General features: G+C 50.3%; 1 non-coding gene and 2 pseudogenes across 1 annotated transcript; all 3 read left to right on the forward strand.

Moving 5' to 3' along the window:
- The first annotated feature begins 1,959 nt into the window (after positions 1–1,959).
- On the forward strand, positions 1,960–3,145 carry LOC147733516 (18S ribosomal RNA; annotated as a pseudogene).
- A 962-nt stretch (positions 3,146–4,107) lies between these two features.
- LOC147733517 (5.8S ribosomal RNA) lies at positions 4,108–4,261 on the forward strand. Its single transcript, XR_015308977.1, has one exon. It is a non-coding gene; the product is annotated as a 5.8S ribosomal RNA (ribosomal RNA).
- Positions 4,262–4,726: 465 nt separating this feature from the next.
- LOC147733518 (28S ribosomal RNA) lies at positions 4,727–6,904 on the forward strand (annotated as a pseudogene).
- Positions 6,905–14,354: the final 7,450 nt, after the last annotated feature.

Raw genomic sequence — 14,354 nt, forward strand, 5'->3', positions numbered from 1 at the left:
CATGTATCATTTGATGCGCGTGTGCCTATTTTAGAAGACTGGAAAAGCAGTAAAAGAAATTAATAGGACTTTAACTTTGCCAGGTCGGGAAAGTTTAAGGAATTGAGCCAGTTTTTTATTAATTTATTAATACACAGCTGAGATGAGTTGTCAGTCAATCATTACATAGGAAGTGAGTTTTGGTGAGAGACTGATTTTTGGATACTGGTTTGTGGGGAAATAGTTTTACCCAATATTTGGTCTACTTTGATATTTTATAGTTAAGTGGTGCTTACAGTTTAATAATATTTTTGCTTGGAAATAGGTGAGATATGGGAAATGTCTAAATGTAGTGCACAAAATGGAAAGCAAGTTTCCTTAGAGAATAAAATCAATAATATGTTGCAGAATTTTTCCTCTTAACTTAATGACAATATGGAGACAAAATTAGAGGCGATCTTTTGACCTCTGAGTATGACCTCTGAGGAGGATAGACTTGGGTGGACTGGTAATGGTTCTCAAGTGCACAGTGGAAATTTTTATAGAAAAAGAAAACATATTGGCCCAGATGTACTACCATTTTGCGAGTGCAAAATTGGTCGCAAAACGATTTGCGCATGCAAAAATTGTCATGTGCAATGTATGAAAGGCACCTACAAATTACAAAATTGCGATGCAAATGAATACCGACTTGCAAAAAATGTGACCGGTGTTTGCGTTCGAAAAATAGCGACTCACAATTTGTGAGTTGCAAATGACAATGTTTAGACCATTCACAAATGGCGAAAATGAGCAAATTGGCTCATTTGTGCATGCAATTTATCACTAATCAGAACCAGGTGATAAACAGGCCTAACCTATAAAAACTGGTCCAGAATGCATCTGAAATCTTTCCACAATGGCAACCTTGTACGTGATAGCGAGGAGGATGTGGATACTAGCTGCTCAGCAGAGGAGGCGGAGACAGGAGAGAATTTTCCGAGTCAGGCTGACATTGTTTGACAAGACAATGGAAGAGATTTCTGACCAGTACAGGCTGAGTAGTACTGTCATCCTAGACCTCATAGACACCTTCAAGCCAGAATCCTGCGCATCAATGAAATACCCACACAGGTGCAGGTGTTGTACTCCCTCTGTCATGGCTTTCAGGAATAACACCCCAAAGATATTTTAAAAGGTTCCTATAATTTCTCTTGAAGATATTCTGGTTATTCCCCCTTTCATAGTATCATAAGCACATGTGTTTGTCTTAAAAGTGGTAATGTTTTAATTATATAATTGTTCAAGAAAATAGGTTTTATTATGGACAATGGACTCAATCACTATCAAGCATTGGGACATGCTCATGGAAATCTTTTCAACCTGCATGTTTAAATAACTGTAAAGTATTACCATGGCACATGTTCACGTTTTAAACTGCCAAAAATTAACATTGCGCGCGTCAACACTATGCAGAATCTTCCACTGCTAAAACGTGGAAGGCAGCTTGAACTAGTTCACATTTACATTCACGTGCAGGTAAAGCAATAGGAGCTCAAGCCTCATACGAGAGCGATCAACAGCTATTGAAACCGCTCCCGGGTATCATTCAGTGCTTTATCTCGTCACAAGAAGCCTCTTATCTGTGATCTCCAGCTTTCGGTGTGTCACGTCTCCAGTTCCCGGCTTCCCAGCATCTTCGGTCGCTGCCTCTTTACCTCTCCATCTCTTCACCTTAAGGGGCAGTATTTTCTTCTCGCGGACGTCAGGAACTCCGCATTTGTTTCCGGTTCGCCGAACCAGAAAGGTAAACAACAGCCAAGAAATAAGTGAATCACTGAATTTTCGAATGTGAAATTCTTCCCTGAAAGAACGATCGGTGAGTGCATTTTAAGAATCTTTAAATAAACTAGACTGTAGCGCATTTGGAGCGCATAACCAACGTTAATTTTGAACTAAATAGGTGACAACCAATCTACAAGAACTATTGTTTACAATACGAACTCTGAGAATATTCTACAAGGACCATTGTTTATAGTACAAAATCTAAAGAGTATTCTCCGGGCATTATAGTTTAGTGGTAAGAATAATTACCATTCATCAAAAGGTAACGACAAGTCAAAATACTTTGAGAATACTTTATTAGGAAATTGGACAAATGCAAAAGGTTTGTGATTACGGTTTAATGATTTCACTTGATTTTGCAGGACAAGAGAATTAAACCTACGTGTTATCGAAAAAACTATTTAAGAGGGACGGCCGGGGGCATTCGTATTGTGCCGCTAGAGGTGAAATTCTTGGACCGGCGCAAGACGAACCAAAGCGAAAGCATTTGCCATGAATGTTTTCATTAATCAAGAACGGAAGTCGGAGGTTCAAAGATGATCAGATACCGTCGTAGTTCCGACCATAAACAATGCCGACTAGCGATCCGGCGGCGTTATTCCCATGACCCGCCGAGCAGCTTCTGGTAAACCAAAGTCTTTGGGTTCCAGGGGGAGTATGGCTGCAAAGCTGAAACTTAAAGGAATTGACCAAAGGGCACCACCAGGAGTGGAGCCTGTGGCTTAATTTGACTCAACACGGGATACCTCACCCGGCCCGGACACAGAAAGAATTGACAGATTGATAGCTCTTTCTCGATTCTGAGGGTGGTGGTACATGGCCGTTCTTAATTGGTGGAGCGATTTGTCTGGTTAATTCCGATAACGAACGAGACTCCTCCATGCTAACTAGTTACGAGACCCCCAGCGGTCGGCGTCCAACTTCTTAGAGGGACAAGTGGCGTTCAGCCACACAAGATCGAGCAATAACAGGTTTGTGATGCCCTTAGATGTCCGGGGCTGCACGCGCGCTACACTGAACGGATCAGCATGTGTCTACCCATCGCAGACAGGTGCGGGTAACCCACTGAACCCCGTTCGTGATAGGGATTGCAATTATTTCCCATGAATGAGGAATTCCCAGTAAGTGCGGGTCATAAGCTCGCATTGATTAAGTCCCTGCATTTTGTACACACCGATCGTCACTACTACCGATTGGATGGTTTAGTGAGGTCCTCGGATCGGTCCCGCCGGAGTCTGCAACTGCCCTGGCGGAACGCCAAGAAGACGATCAAACTTGACTATCTATAGGAAGTAAAAGTCGTAACAAGGTTTCCGTAGGTGAACCTGCAGAAGGATCATTAACCTTGGAGCGGCCCGAGCGACCAACGGCGCCAGCCCGAAGCCTTCGGCCGCCTCCTGAAAGCACACACCGTAGGCACAGGGCTCGGCCCTGCCCTGGCGTGCCCTGGCCGGCCGAGCGGTCCGCGGCCACATGAGGCGCTTGGGTGAGGACCGGGACTTCGGAGGGCATCTTCCCCCCGGGGACGGCCCAACCGATGTGTGAGGGACTGGAGATGGCAGGGGGTGATCTCTTTCCCCCTCCGAGACGGAATCCAAGTTCACCCGGCATGACGTCCCCTCGGGTGGGGGGAAACCGAATGGCATTGCATCCCCGGGCTGGTACCACCCCCTCCTTCGAAAAGGCCCTGGCGCCGGCTGGGCCCTCCCACGCCGAGTCCCAGCCCGGCCGGATTTAGGGCGACCGGGAAGTGGCCCTTCTCGCACAGCAGGGCGGCCTAGAAGAGAAGGGGCAAAGGGCCTACGAGGGGACCTTGGCTCCTCTCGCTGGGAGGCATGCGGGATGGGAGAAGCCGCCTGGCTCTTCCCTTCCAGCGCCTCCGACCCGGGCAAGGGCGGTGGTGGCCTAATCGCCAGCCACACAGCATGGCTCGAGGCAGCCTGGCGGCGGGCGGCTGACATGCAGGTAGAGCGACCCTCCCTCGTTGCCAGGTACCCGGTTCGACATGGTCCCTTGTGGCTAGGCTGAGGGGTTAGAAGACTCGCGTGGTCCCTCATGGTTACCCTGGAAGGAACCAGCAGCTGTGGGGCTGCCTGCACCCAACGCACTGGGAGCCCCCTTCCTTCTTTGCCGAGCGCCTGGCAGTGTTTTTGTCTCCCAATGGTGCAGTCTGACTCCCAAAGGGGAAGCCTTGAACGGGGCACTGGGGCCGTCTTGCCGTGCGGGCGGCGGACGGACGGTGTCGCCTTCCTCCCGCCTCTCCTGCACCTGGAGGTGGGCAAACGTTTTCGAAAAGTTGCCTGTGACTCTTGGCGGTGGATCACTGGGCTCGCACGTTGATGAAGAATGCAGCTAGCTGTGGGAATTAGTGTGAATTGCAGGACACATTGATCATCGACACTTCGAACGCACCTTGCGGGCCCAGGTTCCTCTCGGGGCTACGCCTGTCTAAGGGTCGTTTGATCGTTAATTGCCCTGGAGCTTCCCCGGGACGCGGCTGGGGCCGTCGCAGGGTTAGCTCCACTACCCCTTCATCCCCCCACAAGTTCAGACCCCTGATCGCCCTATGGCAGGGTCCCTCGCTAGGTCCTGCCGCGGAGGTATGCCGCGCCTGGCCCCGAGAAGGGGCCTGGCGACTGGTCCGCCTTGGATCCGGCCCGTCCTGGGGCACCTGGCTGCCTGCCGTGTGAGGCTGTCTGTGGTGTCCCACCGGCTGCCCGCACGCACGCGCCTCGGGCGCCCACCTCCGTGGCCGATTTCCCGGAGAAGGCAAAGCCCTTCCGGATGTGATCCGGGGAAAGAGGGCGCATGCTGCCAGGTACACCAGACCCCTGCTATGGCAGGGGCCTGGCCTCTCCCCGGCAGCCCCCTTTGACGCTCCGGCATCATTCTTCCGACTACGACCTCAGATCAGACGTGGCGACCCGCTGAATTTAAGCATATTACTAAGCAGAGGAAAAGAAACTAACCAGGATTCCCCCCGTAACGGCGAGTGAAGAGGGAAGAGCCCAGCGCCGAATCCCCGGCAGGCGGTGGGCACGGGAAATGTGGCGTACAGAAGACCGACTCCCCGGCGTCGCTCAGGGGGCCCAAGTCCTTCTGAGCGAGGCTCACCTCGCGGACGGTGTTAGGCCGGTAGCGGCCCCCGGCGCACCAGGATCGAGTCTTCTCGGAGTTGGGTTGCTTGGGAATGCAGCCCAAAGCGGGTGGTAAACTCCATGTGAGGCTAAATACGGGCGTGAGACCGATAGCCAACAAGTACCGTAAGGGAAAGTTGAAATGAACTTTGAAGAGAGAGTTCAAGAGGGCATAAAACCGTCAAGAGGTAAACGGGTGGGGTCTGTGCAGTCTGCCCGGAGGATTCAACACGGCGGGAAGGTCGGTGGCCCGGGAGTTCTGGATCCCCTCCGCAGCACCGGGGCCCGGGCCCTACCCAGCCCCTGAAGGGTGCATTTCCTTCGCGGTGGTGCGCCGCGACCGGCTCCGGGTCGGCTGGGAAGGCATCGGGGTGGCAGGTGGCCCTCCGCTCCGGCGGAGGGTGTTATAGCCCCCTGGCAGCAGCTTTGACGTGTCTGCGGGGCCAAGGGAGATCCGATCGCCTCCGTGCCCTACCCCGGGCACCCATCCCCGGCCGCCCCTCGGTTGAAGGGGGGGCGGGGCCTGTAGACTGGGGTGGACGGGTCTCAGTGCGCCCCGACCGCGTCGCGCCGCCGGGCGGGGAAGCCCACGCCCGGCGCCAGGGGTCTGCGGCGATGTCGGTTACCCACCTGACTCGTCTTGAAACACAGACCAAGGAGTCTAACACGTGCGCGAGTCGGAGGGCCGAGCAAAACCCTGTGGGGCAATGAAGGTGAGGGCCGGTGCGCGCCGGCTGAGGTGGGATCCCGCCGCGCTCCCAGCGGCGGCCACACCACTGGCACGTCTCACCCGCTCCGTCGGGAAGGTGGTGCATGAGCGTGCGTGATAGGACCCGAAAGATGGTGAACTATGCCTGGGCAGGGTGAAGCCAGAGGAAACTCTGGTGGAGATCCGTAGGGGTCCTGACATGCAAATCAGTTGTCCGACCTAGTTATAGTGGAGAAAGACTAATCAAACCATCTAGTAGCTGGTTCCCTCCGAAGTTTCCCTCAGGATAGCTGGCGCTTCGAACCCCTAGTTTTATCTGGTAAAGCGAATTATTAGAGGTCTTGGGGCCGAATTGATCTCAACCTATTCTCAAACTTTAAATGGGTAAGAAGCCCGGCTCGCTGGCGTGGAGATGGGCATGGAATGAGAGTGCCTAGTGGGCCACTTTTGGTAAGCAGAACTGGCACTGCGGGATGAACCGAACGCTGGTTTAAGCTGCCCGATGCAGACGCTCATCAGACCTCAGAAAAGGTGTTGGTTGATATAGACAGCAGGACGGTGGCCATGGAAGTCGGAATCCACTAAGGAGTGTGTAACAACGCACCTGCCGAATCAACTAGCCCTGAAAATGGATGGCGCTGTAGCGTCCGGCCCATACCCGGCCATCGTTGGCGCTGAGAGCCGCGGGGCGTGAGCTGTGACGAGTAGGAGGGCCGCTGCGGTGAGCACGGAAGCCCGGGGCTAGGGCCCGGGTGGAGCCGCTGCAGTTGCAGATCTTGGTGGTAGTAGCAAATATTCAAACGAGAACTTTGAAGGCCAAAGTGGAGAAGGGTTCCTTCCATGTGAACAGCAGTTGAACATGGGTCAGTCGGTCCTAAGAGATGGGCGAGCGCCGTTCAGAAGGGACGGGCGATGGCCTCCGTTGCCCTCGGCCGATCAAAAGGGAGTTGGGTTCAGATCCCCGAACACGGAGTGGCGGAGACGGGTGCCCTCACGGAGTCCAGTGCGGTAACGCAAACTATCCCGGAGAAGCCGGCGGGAGCCCCGGGGAGAGTTCTCTTTTCTTTGTGAAGGGCAGGGCGCCCTGGAATGGGTTCACCCCGAGAGAAGAGCCCGAGCCTTGGAAAGCGTCGCGGTTCCGGCGGCATCCGTTGAGCCCTCGCTGGTCCTTGAAAATCCGGGGGAGATGGTGTAAATCTCTCGCTGGGCCGTACCAATATCCACAGCAGGTCTCCAAGGTGAACAGCCTCTGGCATGTTGGAACAATGTAGGTAAGGGAAGTCGACAAGTCAGATCCATAACTTTGGGATAAGGATTGGCTCTAAGGGCTGGGGTGCGAAGTGGGCTGGGCGCGTGCCGCGGCTGGACGAGGTGCCTCCCTCCGGGGCGGCGGCGACTCTGGACGCGAGCCGGGCCCTTCCTGTGGATTGCCCCAGCTGCGGTGGTCGCCTCTCCCCGTGCTCCCTCCCCGGGAGGCGTTCTGCCTCGGCCGGCGCCTAGCAGCTGACTTAGAACTGGTGCGGAGCAGGGGAATCCGACTGTTTATTTAACCCCTTGTATGCTCATGACGAGCTGAGCTCATCATGGCATACAGTGCTCGGGGGCTCAGCTCATCATGAGCCCCACCCATGGGGGGAGCGCTGGTGCTCCCCCAGTGGGCACCCGATCTATTTTGTTTGTACGGGGGAGGCATGGGAAGACCTTCCCCTGTCTCCCCCCGCCCCCCGCCAGCGTCATCAATGACGTCAGCGCGCGAGGTGCGCTGACGTCATTGGAGGTTCCCTTTCTCCTCCGACGCACAGGGAAGCCATTTGCTTCCTGCGTGTCGGAGGAGAAAGAGGTGAGTTTTTGGGCTGGGGAAGGGGGATGGAAATGAAAGAGGCATCGGGGGAAAGGAAAGGGTTTCCCTTTCCCTCGATGTCTCTTTCAGCATTCCTGCTGCACGATCGTGCAATCGTGCAGCAGGTATACCCACTAGACACCAGGGATTTTTTTATTTATTTATTTCGAATTGCCAAGGATTGTTCGCTGGGGGAGCGGCCCCTTGGGGAAGGGTCGCTCCCCCTTTTGTCTACCCCCATGGGGGTAGACAAAGCCAAATTAAGTGCCCCTGGGGGGGGTGGACAGATTAATAATTTAAATAAGTAAAAGACACATTTTGGCAATGCGTAGGGGACTGGCCCCTTGGGCAAGGGTCACTCTCATTTGGGGGCCATTTTGCGAGGCCTATTGTTTTTTGTTTGTTTTGGGGAGTGGCCCCTTTGGCAAGGGTCACTCCCTTTGGGGGCCATTTTAGGAAGCCCACATTTTTTGTTTTTGTTTTGGGGAGTGACACCTTGGACAAGGGTCGCTCCCCTTTTGGGGGCAATATTGAAGGCTTTGTCTGCCCCCCTGGGGGGGCAAATTTATTTTAAATTTTAGGATATGCTGGGGAGTGGACCCTTGGGCAAGGGTCACTCCCCTTGGGGGCCATTTTAGGACACCCATATTTTTTGTTTTTTGTTTTGGGTAGTGACCCCTTAGGTAAGGGTCGCTACCCTTTTGGGGGCCATCCTTTTTGCTTTGTTGCAAATTTTAATTTTTTTAAATGTATGTGGCAGACTGTGCCAATTGAGTAAATCTAGTGGGGAGTGGCCCCTTGGGCAAGGGTCACTCCCCTTTTTTGGTGCATATATTTTGCCCATGATGTTATATTTTAGCTGGTGTAGCTCACTCCAGCACCCCAGTTCAGACATGGCCATATGCGAATTAGTCTGACCTTATGCTTCATGGGAGCCGTCCAGCCCGAACTGCCAAGCCATATCTTACCTGGCCCGGAATCATCCAAAATGGGACTGGTTACTGGCTAATCAGCCGTTATCAGCCAGGTTAGCTTGAGTCCAGTGGCAAAGTGAGCAAGGGACCCACCTCTGCCAACTTCGGGCAATCAAAGTGCAAAGGGTCAGTCTAATTTGTATTCGGCCATGTCTAACCTGGGTTGGTGAATTGAGCTAAATAATGATGATGGATTAAACCAAGATCAGTTGACTGGGGGTGAGTGTTAGATTTGCTCAAGGACTCCGTCCATCATCCCCCTTTTGGTGTTGTCTTGAAGGGCAGTTTTGCTGGTTTTTTTATGGGTCACTAGGGCACCAGTGCCTATTTTTATGCTGGGGATCCGCCCCTTGAAAATGGGTCGTTCCCCCTTTATGGGAGGATGATTGTGGCCTTTACTGCCTCTTTGAGTGGTAGAGTAGCAGAATGTGTTTAGTCCCATATGTCCTCAAGGGGGGCAGAAGCCACAAGACACCAGCATTTTTAAAATGTTTGTTTTGGTGGGGGGTGGCCTCATGGGCAAGGGGTTGCTCCCCTTTTGATTGTATACTGTTAGGCCCACCTACCCCTTAGCTTTGCAGGTGGACTGGTGTTTTTTTTAAATATGTGAATCTATTTTTTTTTCTTCTTTTTAAATCTAGTGTAAAGCTTTTGCTTCCTGTTTGCGGTTTTGACAGTGGTTATTCTGCAGTTTTGTGTACTTGCATTTTTTAGGTAAGAAAAATTATTTTTGTTGTATGTACTCCAAATGAGTTATATTGTAATGTATGTAATTTTTTTTTGTAAGCGGTGTCATGGTGGCATTTAGTTACTGTTTTGAGCATGAAATTCTTTGTGATGTGTTTTGCATTGTCTTATGTGTATTTTTTTTTCTCTTTCTTTTTAGTGGGTTATTGTTGATCCATATTGTGTTTGTGCAGAGCATGTGGTGTTGAGTTTAGCTGCTTCAGGCAAGTGAGTGGTTTTGTTTTACAGTGTATAGGTATTTTTGATAAAGGTGAATTTTGTTCATTGTTTATTTTACATAGTGATTGTTGTTGTTGACTTGTGTGACAATTTACTTTTATTAGAAATCATTGTGGCTAGCCGTAGAATGACTGCTCAGCAGGTGGTTGGTATGCTTCTCGAGTCTTCCTCTGAGCCGGATTATGACTGTCTGAAGGAGAGGAGGGAGTGGAAGATTCTGGCAGTGAGTTTTCTCTCCACATGGAATCATCGGATGATGAAGGTACTCACAGTGCAGATGAAGGGCCTGTGTTAGAGGAGGACCCTGCTGTGCCGATGGTGCAAGGGGCAGCTGGATTGCAGCCTGAGGCTGCTAGTCTTCCTCTTGGAAGTGTTGGACTCTGGGTTGATCCTAACATGGTGCAGCCTGTGTTGCCTGCCTATAGCGGTGATGCAGGGTGTAGAGTGGATTGTGAAAACATTTTGCCTATACGGTATTTTCAGTTATTTATGGATGATGTGTTATTGGGTGACATTGTTGAGCAGACTAATTTGTATGCTGAACAGTTTTTGAGGGTCAACAGTGACAAACTTAGGCCCCACTCTAGAGCTACCCGGTGGACTCCAACAAATCTGAAAGAGCTGAAGAAGTCTTTGGGATTGACTTTATTGATGGGTTTGTTAAAGAAGCCGAACCTGGCTTCATATTGGTCTACCAGTCCCTTGATGGCAACAGCCATATTTCCAGCCAACTCGTGATCGGTATTTACTTTTGCTATGCATGTTGCATTTTGAGGATAATTCTTTGGCGTTGCCACGTAGTCACCCTGACTGTGACCGTCTTTTTAAGATTCGGCCTGTTCTTGATTACTTTGTTGATCGATTTTCAGAGATTTACATTCCTGGGAAAGAAATTTCTATTGATGAGCCTTTGGTTTTGTTCAAGGGTCGTTTGGTTTTTAGGCAGTACATCCCTAGCAAGATGGCACGCTATGGAATTAAACTGTATATGTTGTCTGAGAGTAAGACAGGGTATGTTTTTAACTTTCGGGTGTACACTGGTAGAGATTCCACTATTGACCCCCCTGGTTGTCCGTCCACTTTTGGAGTGTCAGACAAAATTGTGTGGGGTCTTGCTAGAAGACTGTTCAACAGAGGCCACCATTTGCACCTTGATAACTTCCACACTGCTGTGCAATTGTTTAAGGAAATGTTTAAAGTGGACACTTTTGCATGTGGCACAATCCGCTCTAACTGCAAAGGTTTTCCAAATGAGTTGTTTGCAAGAAACTTCAGAGGGGTCAGTGCAGTTCCTTATGCTGTGGCGAAATACTAGCTGTGAAATTTGTGGACAGGAGGGGTGTGTACATGCTGACTACCATCCATGATGAGAGTACTTGACCTCTGCCAGTTTGGGGTCAGGTTGCTGAAGTGCACAAACCTGTGTGCATTCAGGAGGACAATAAGCACATGGGTGGTGTTGACAGAGTAGATCAGAGGTTGGAACCTTACACTGCTATTCGGAAGGCTTATGTTTGGTATAAGAAGTTGGCCATCCATTTTTTCAACTTAGCAACTTTCAAGGCTTTTATTGTGTTCAAGGAGTGTTCTCCTGGGTCAAAGTTGATATTTCTTCAGTTTCAGCACTCTGTGATATCTAGCCTTGTTGTTGTGGAGCAAGTAAGTGTTCCTAGATTTGGAGTGGTGGAGGATGTGGCTCGATTGAAAGATCGCCACTTTCCTGATTACATTCCTCCCACATCTACAAAAGACTTTCCCACTTGGAGATGTAGAGTCTGTTGGCGAAGAGGTTTGCAGAAGGAGTCTCGTCTTTACTGGACACCCGATCGCCACTTTCCTGATTATATTCCTCCCACATCTACAAAAGACTTTCCCACTAGGAGATGTAGAGTCTGTTGGCGAAGAGGTTTGCAGAAGGAGTCTCGTCTTTACTGTCCTGGGTGTCCTTCTAACCCTGGATTGTGTGTCTGCTTGTTATAGAGCTTACCACACACAAAATAATTTTTGGGAATATCCATAAGTGGTAAAATGTACTGCCTGGTCTGTGTTTTTTAAATAATTTGTATTCTTTTTTAGGGTTGGCATTTGTGCAATGTATTTAGATTTTGTGTTACTAGATTTTTATCTATTTGCAATCATTTTTTTTTGTGTAAAAAAATTCAAAATGTGATGGCAGTGTGGTAGGCTGGCGCTTGGCTGGCGGTGTGGGCAGAGTGGTGCTTGGCTGGCGGTGTGCATGGAGTGGTGCTTAGCTGTCAGTGTGCGTGGAGTGGCGCTTGGCTGGAGGTTTTGCGTGGAGTGGGGCTTGGCTGTCGGTGTGCGTGGAGTGGTGCTTGTCTGGAGGTGTGCATGGAGTATTGCTTGGCTGGCGGTGTGCATGGAGTGACACTTGGCTGGTGGTGTGCGTGGAGTGGTGCTTGGCTGGAGGTGTGCGTGGGGTGGTGCTTGGCTTGAGGTGTGTGTGGAGTGGTGCTTGGCTGGCGGTGTGTTTGGAGTGGCGCTTGGCTGGCGGTGTGCGTGGAGTGACGCTTGGCTGGTGGTGTGTGTGGAAAGGCCTGTGACTAGGATGACCCCAAAACAGTAGAATTGTCTGTGCTTTATTTGTCAATCCCGAACTCTACAATTTCTTAAAAATACATTTTTGGCCTGTTCTGCTTTGGCCCACCCACACAAGTGAGGTATCATTTTACTCGGGAGAACAAGGGAAACGCTGGGGGGTAGGACATTTGAGCCGGCATGGAGATCCCACCCAAACATTTATGGAAAAGTGTTTTTAAACTAATTTTAAGGTTTGCAGGGAATTCTGGGTAGGAATACGATGGGGGACCCACGCATGCCATACCTACCTGGACTCCCCCAGGTGTCTGATTTTCAGAACTGTTTGGGTTTGGTAGTTTCCCAAGTTTGCTGCCGAGCACCGGGCCAAAAACTCAGGTGGCCCCCCCCAAAAAATAAGGTATTTTTGAAATAAGTTATTTTTAAGTCTCCACCGTACGATTTGGGCCTTTTCCTGTTGCAGCCACTATGCCTACCCACGCAAGTGAAGTACCATTTTTATCAGGAGACCTGGCTGAACGCTGGGTGGGTGGAAATTTGTTGATCCGCGCAGATTACAGACCTTTCCACCACAGAAATGTGAGGAAAATGCAATTTTTGTCGATTTCGTAGTTTTGCAAGGGATTCTGGGTAACAGAACCTGGTGGGAGGCAGTTGAGTCACCCCATCCTGAATTCCCCTGCGTATCTAGTTTTCAGAAATATATAGGTTTGCTAGGTTTCCCTAGGTGCCGGCAGAGCTAGGGTTCAAAAACGAAAGGTAGGCGCTTTGCCAAAAAAGGGCCCGTTTTCACTGCGAAATTGTGGTGCGACCACGTTGCGTTTTGCGCTGTTTCCTGTGACATGCACTAGGCAGACCCAAGAAATTTTTTGGGGGGAGACCTGGGGGAATGCGGGGTCGGGGGAAATTTGTTCATCCACGCGGATCCCAGAACTTTCCACCACAGAAATGTGAGGAAAATGCGTTTTGTTTGTCAATTTCTTAGTTTGCAAGGGCTTCTGTGTAACAGAACCTGGTGGGAGGCAGTTCAGTCACCCCATCCTGAATTCCCCTGGGAGTCTAGTTTTCAAAAAAGTATAGGCTTGCTAGGTTTCTCTAGGTGCCGGCAGAGCTAGGGTTCAAAAACTACAGGTAGGCACTTTGCCAAAAAAGGGCCAGATTTCACTGCAAATTTGAGGTGCGACCACGTTGTGTTTTGCGCTGTTTCCTGTTGCAGGCACTAGCCAGACCCAGGAGAGTGACATACCATTTTTTTGGGAGACCTGGGGGAACGCGGGGTGGGTGAAAATTTGTTGATCCACGCAGATTCCAGAACTTTCCACCACAGAAATGTGAGGATAATGCGTTTTTTTGTCAATTCTTTAGCTTTGCAAGGGATTCTGGGTAACAGAACCTGGTGGGAGGCAGTTGAGTCACCCCATCCTGAATTTCCCTGGATGTCTAGTTTTCAAAAATGTATAAGTTTGCTAGATTTCCCTAGGTGCCGGTAGAGCTGGGGTTAAAAAACGAAAGGTAGGCACTTTGCCAAAAAAGGGCCAATTTTCATTGCAAAATTGCGGTGCGACCACGTTGCGTTTTGCACTGTTTCCTGTCGCAGGCACTAGGCAGACCCAGGCAAGTGAGGTACCACTTTTTTTTAGAGACCTGGGGGAACGCGGGGAGGGAAGAAATGTGTTGATCCATGTGGATTGCAGATCCTTTCCCCCACAGAAATGTGAGGAAAATGGTTTTCTTTTGTCAATTCTTTAGCTTTGCAAGGGATTCTGGGTAACAGAACCTGGAAGGGAGGCAGTTGAGTCACCCCATCCTGAATTCCCCTGTGTGTCTAGTTTTCAAAAATGTATAGGTTTGCTAAGTTTCCCTAGGTGCTGGCAGAGCTAGGGTTCAAAAACGAAAGGTAGGCACTTTGCCAAAAAAGGGCCCGTTTTCACTGCGAAATTGAGGTTTGACCATGTTGCGTTTTGCTCTGTTTCCTGTCGCAGGCACTAGGCAGTCCCAGGCAGATGAGGTAGCTTTTTTTTGGGAGACCTGGGGGAACGCGGTGTGCGTGGAAATTTGTTGATCCACACAGATTCCAGAACTTTTCACCACAGAAATTGAGGAAAATGCATTTTTTTGTCAATTTTTTAGCTTTGCAAGAGATTCTGGGTAACAGAACCTGGTGGGAGGCAGTTGAGTCACCCCATCCTGAGTTCCCCTGGGTGTCTAGTTTTTAAAAATGTATAGGTTTGCTAGGTTTCCCTAGTGCCGGAAGAGCTAGGGTTCAAAAACAAAAGATAGGCACTTTGCCAAAAAAAGGCCCGTTTTCACTGCGAAATTGCGGTGCGACCACGTTGTGTTTTTCGCTGTTTCCTGTCGCAAGCACTAGG

This window comes from Lissotriton vulgaris, chromosome 2_1 (genome assembly GCF_964263255.1).
Source record: "Lissotriton vulgaris chromosome 2_1, aLisVul1.2, whole genome shotgun sequence".
Taxonomy (NCBI): domain Eukaryota; kingdom Metazoa; phylum Chordata; class Amphibia; order Caudata; family Salamandridae; genus Lissotriton; species Lissotriton vulgaris.